Below are 6,295 nucleotides of genomic sequence, written 5' to 3'. Positions count from 1 at the left end.
ACCATATTGTTTTTATTGCTATGACTCTTTAATATATCTTAAGAGCTGGGATTGTAATCCTCCTAGCATTGTTCTTTTTTTACTCAAGATTCTTTTGTCTGTCAGGGGTGTTTTGTGCTTCCACCTGAGTTGTAGGATAGTTTTTTCCATTTGTGTGAAGAATTAGATTGATATTTTGAATGGGATTGTATTAAATCTGCAAACAGCTTTTGGTAGAATAGCCACTCTTACAATGTTTACACTACCAATTCATGAGCATGATATGTTTCCATTTTCTAGTGGTTTCCTTTGTCTCTTTCATTCAGAGATTTAAAGTTCTCATTATAGAAGTCCTTGAATTCATTTGGGGGTTCATTCTTATATATTTTACATTCATTGAGGCTATTTTGAATGCAAATATGCCTGTATGCATGTTGTCATTGTATGGAAGAGCTATTGATTTGTGCAAGTTGATTCTATATCCTGCCACATTGTTCAGTTGTTCTTTGAAATTATATGGTAGAATTTGGGGAATCTCTAATGTTTAGTATATCATGAATTCTGCAAATAGGATAGTTTGACTTATTTGCCTATTTGGATCCCTTTAATTTACTTCTCATGTCTTATATCTCTGATGAGTATTTCAATGGCATTATTGTAAAGGAGTGGACATAGTGGGCATCCATGTCAGGTTCCTAAATTCAGTGGAATTGATTCAAATTTTTCTCAATTGAGAATAATGTTGGCTGTGCATTTTTACAGTGTTCTGTATGTTCCTTGTAGTTCTATATTCTCTAGAACTTTTATCAGGAAGGCATGTTTGATTTTGTCAAATGACTTTATTCTTAAATGATTTATTGAAATAGAGATGATAATCAACTTTTTCTTTAAATAAATTTATGTGGTATATTTCATTTTTTGCCTTGTATATGTTGAGCCATCTCTGCATTTCAAGAATAAAGCCAAGTTAGTCATTGTTTATAATCTATTTTATTGATATATGTCTATATTCTCTCTGTAAAAATTTTAATGAGTGCTTTTAGTCTATTTTATTTAGGCATATTGTCCTGTAGCTTTCTTCTTTTTGGTCTTTACATGGTTTGAGTGTTAGAGTGACATTATATTTGCAGAACGAGTTTGGGAGTACTTCTTTTCTTCCTTCCTTCCTTCCTTCCTTCCTTCCTTCCTTCCTTCCTTCCTCCCTCCCTCCCTCCCTCCCTCCCTCCCTCCCATCCTCCCTCTCTCTCCCCTTTCTCTTCCTGTCCCCTTTCTTTCTTTCTTTCTTCTATGGATTTTTTTGAATGTGTGGTATATCTGATGGAAATCTATTTGGTCATGGGTTTTTGTTTTGTTTTTGTTTTGCTTTGCTTTGTTTTTAGCAGAAAGCTATCTTTTTTTTAAGATGAGAGGCTTTTTTTTTTTTTTTTGGTTTTTTATTATGTCAGTATCCTCGATATTTATGAGTTTGTTTAGGTTGTTGGCTTCACCTTGGCTGAATTCTTCTGTGTAAAACCTTTTCATATTGACTGTAGCTGATTCCTCCATATAAATCCTATAGAAAAAATATTTATTTAAAGAAAATTTCCAAGCATAAAATAATTTTCTGTAAGGGTTCTATAAATGTTCAGAGTGGTTTACTTACACTGATTGTTAATGTTCTTTGAAAGAGCATAATTATATTAACTTTTCTTATTTCATGGAAGCTTTACTCAGTCCTCCTAGAAGATTAATTGACATTGTTTGAGTGAGCTATAGTCAACATGGAAAGGCTTATAAACAAAGGATTGTTCAACTGTGACTATAACATTTCTTTAAGACATGTTACTACTTACTCCCAGCAGCATTTCATTACTTATAGTTTCTTGCTGATCACTTTGATATTAGCATATCTTCATTTGTTTTTCTTTTTCTCATGCAGTAGCATCTTCAACTACCCTAATGCTGTCTTAAGTTCAGTGATCTTTAGAGGTTAATAGCTCATTGGACACCAGGCACTTTTACATCAATTGTTATTTCTCAGAAAATAAAGATATTTCATAATTAGAAAATAAAATAAATAACTAGAATTTGGATAAATTTTAACAGGAAATTTTTGTTTCATTTGGGTATTAATGACTCTCCATGGGATTTTCATTGTACCATTAGATACTTTGCAGTTTTCTACATACCACACTGAGAGTCTTGTCTCTATATTAAGGCCCAGAAATTATACCAGAATTAGGCACAAAGCCCACACATTCCTAAAAATAGGTGCATGTTGCTGGAGGAAAGTACCTTTCAATCCTAGGAATATACAGGAATTAAAAATCAAGCAGTGATTTTTAAAAGAAAAACAAGTTTCCCAAACAGAAGAATGATTCAGTGCACTAGAATTCAAACCCAACAGTGTAGAGCATTTCCACAGAGTTAGTCATCTTACTTATATTGCTAATTACTGCTGTGAAATTACATCAGAGGTGCACAGAGCAATGGCCAAATATTCTCCTGTATGGGGCCTAGTCTACTTTGGATTTATGATAATACTACCATTTGAGAGAATAATGTATTTCAACTTATTTGCACAAATTGGTAAACATGTCAGTGACTGATGACTTACATGATAGCTAAAAGGCTTAGTATCTTCCCTAAATCAAAGCCCAAAGGCTTCTTTGATTGTCTTTAAAATAGCTTGTTTAAGCAGTTGTTGCATACATATGCAAGCACTGTTATTAAAAGATTCATTAATGATTCTAAGCACTTACTACCAAACATCCCTGGTTTCTCTCTTGTTTGCAAGATGCTTATTAAATATTTAGTATCAGGATATGTAAAATGTACTTATGCCATAATTATGTTTCTCTTAAAATAACTTTTATCATGTAAGTAGACTAAACCATCTTTAGTACTCAGAGATAGCATTTCATCTGGGGAATAAGAAATAAAGCTCTCAATATAGTTAAATTGTTTAACATTATTTCACTCAAGGAGCTATATTTCTGAATCTTCTTGTAACTTAATAGGGAAATTCTAGGAAATGGGTATTTTCCAAAGTTCAAAATTTAATCATGTAAAATTTTTTACTGAAAAAAGGCTATACATATGTTCATTTATCCATCCATTAACCCAACCATTCCTTTATTCACTATTTAGTCATCCAAAAATATCTGGTAAGGTGTGACAACACCAAAATATTTCTATTTTCTGTAAATTTTATTTTTTCCTGATCTAACAGAGCAAGTACTACCATCTCAACATAAAACACATAGCATTTTAAGACAGACAAGAATATCTTGTCATTTTATTCTGGTTATCTATCCCGCCTTTACTAAATTAAAATTATCATCTTTTTTGCAATATCTCATATTTGTTTTCTTCGTGCTAATGTGTTTATTCAACGTATCCTTTGTTTCTGCTAAATTGACTGCTCTTTCTTGAGCTGCTAATTATTTTCATATAAAAGAATGCATACCATCTGGTATCTGGCACTAGAAGCTAATGTAGGCTAATGATATCAATTATTTATGCCATGTTTTGTTGCTTGCAGCTCATTCTAATTCTTCAATTCTAAACAAGTGCCTATTGGACAAGTGGCTGTTGGATAATTGCTAGAGATGTGAATGGGGTTGCCTTTCTTACTAGATAGAAAAAGAATGACCTTAGAGGAATTTCGTCTTCAGGTAAAATGTAAGCTTCAGGGTTTATTGGCAAGTAGAACTCTATGTGCAACAAGAAAGGACATGCATTCTTAATCTGCACTAACAAAAAGAATATGGTTTGTGGCTATGAAATTTCATATATGTTTTCTCTTGTACTCATTAATAAGAACAATTGATTAGATAAAGAGAGCTTATAATAAATGTGTTTCACCTTTGATTCTGAAAAAAAAATATTTCTTCAAAATATGTCCCTAGCATCTCTTAAATCTCAGATTAGGGCTCAAAGATGATTTCCCCACTACTACAGCTAAGGAATTTGAACAAAAGAGGCAAATTTCCATTACTTTATTAATTTCTTTGTTCTCACTCTCTATCATTACTAATGACAAGAATCAATTAAATATTAAAGGAAGTGAAAAATGAAACTCGAACCAAACTTAAAACTCTCTTAATTCTCGAGGAAAAGAACCAAAATAGAGTGGTACACATGTTTTTCAGAAGACTACGTTTTCCTTTTCATTATATATTCTTTTTCCTTTCTTTCTTTTTTTGAGACAGGGTCTTACTATGTACCCCCGGTTATCCTGAACCTAACTATATAGACCAGATTGGCCTAGAACTCACAGAACTATGCCTGCTTCTGACTCTTAAGTTCTGAAAATAAAGGCATGTGTCAGTATGCTTCACAAAGATATATTTCTTAACAAGGTTTTACTGTTGATTCTGGGGATAAACTTTATCCGATTTATATCCTGATATATATTTCAAAATATTAAGGATATGAATTAAAAACAGGACAGTAAAAACAAAGTAAAATATATAAACAGAATGGCAATAAACTAAAAATCTATAGATGACAAAGAAAACAAACATTAGGGTAGATAAACAGCCTATAAAATACTAGGAAATATTTACAAAGTATACACATAACAAAGTTGATATAAGATGTCACATCACTGAGCCATAAGAATTCAAATAGCTCAGATTTAATCATTGGCAAAGCTGCTGGGCATGGTGATGTATTGCTATTGTCCTTGAAGTCTCAGGCAAGACAACCAGGAGTCCAAGACCATCCTATGCTACTTATTGAGTTTGATTCCAACTTGGTCTATGTGAGACCCAGCCATTCATATATATATACAACCAGCCAACAAACAAACCAAAAGTCAACTATTCTAGAGACAGAAAACATTACTTAAAAGATTATACACAAATAGCCAACAATTATTTACGGGAAATAATAGCATGTCTCATTAATCATCAGTAATCACCAGAAAGTTGATATCTGGTGTTGTTTGCTTTTGCTATTTTGGGGGACCTGCCACCCAGTTCCCAAATAAATCATACACGGGGCCTTATTTTACTTATAAATGTCCAGCCTTAGCTTGGCTTGTTTCTAGTCAGCTTTCCTTAACTTTAAATTATCCCATCTGTCTTTTACCTCTGGGCTTTTCCCATTGTCTTCTGTAAATCTTACTTTTACTCTGTGACTGGCTGTGTAGCTGGGTGACTGGCCTCTGGAGTCCTCCTCTTCTGGCTACTTCTCTTTTCTTCCCAGATTTCTCCTTCTATTTATTCTCTCTGACTGCCAGCCCTGCCTATCCTTTCTTCTGCTTCGCTATTGGCTGTACAACTCTTTATTAGAACATCAGGTGTTTTAAATGGGCAAAGTAACACAGCTTCACGGAGTTAAACAAATGCACCATAAACAAAAGTCACAACCATAAAATAATATTCTATAACATACATACTAAACCATAATGAAATACCATCCAATTGCAGTGATAATGACATGACAAAAAAAAAAGTAAGGGGCTTGGGGAACTGGAGACATGGTTTATTGGTTAAAAGCACTTACTGCTCTTACACAGCACTTGAGTTTGATTTTTGAAACCTAATTGGTTGGCTCTCAACCATCTGTAACTACAGCTCCAGGAGATCAATAGTCCTGTTTTTCATAGTCACCTCTGTGCATGTGTGCATGCACACACACAGAGATGGAGACAGAGAGACAGACAGAGACAAAGAGACAGAGGCAGATAGAGAGAATAAATTAAAAAGAAATATGGCTAATGTGTTGGCAACAATATTGAAAAAAGGAACTTTTAAGCATGGTTGGAGTGAAATTAGTAAACTCCTTATAGAAAACAGTTATGAAGATCCTCAAAAAAATTATACTCTCAATAGTAATCTCATTACTAGGCACTCATCCAAAAGAATGAAATCAGTATACTGAAACATCGGCTTCCCTGTCCACTGAAGCTCTATGTAAAATAGCCAAGTGTAGAGGGAAAGAATTTTCCATCAACTGAAGTAGTGTGATGTGAGAGTGCAGCTGTGTCTCCCAGAAATACCAAAGAATACATACCCATGAAGTCTCATTAATATTGCTGCCTCAATACGGCCCCGACAAGGATGACATCAATAGATACACTAACATGGTTGAGCAAAAAGTTTTGGTGCCTCAGCCCAAGAAAAGAACTCCAGGCAACAAAGGAATGCGGAGAGTATGAAATGATCTTCATTTGGGAGTAGCCCCAAGTTGGTTATGTAACACCAAGTGGCCAGACCTGGACATGTGTGTGTATATATAAATGTGTGTGTGTGTGTGTGTGTGTGTGTGTGTGTGTGTGTGTGTGTAACATACAGATTGAGAAAGTAGCATTCATATATTTAGGAAA

This window comes from Peromyscus leucopus, chromosome 13 (assembly GCF_004664715.2).
Source record: "Peromyscus leucopus breed LL Stock chromosome 13, UCI_PerLeu_2.1, whole genome shotgun sequence".
Classification (NCBI taxonomy): domain Eukaryota; kingdom Metazoa; phylum Chordata; class Mammalia; order Rodentia; family Cricetidae; genus Peromyscus; species Peromyscus leucopus.
This window is presented reverse-complemented; position numbering follows the sequence as displayed.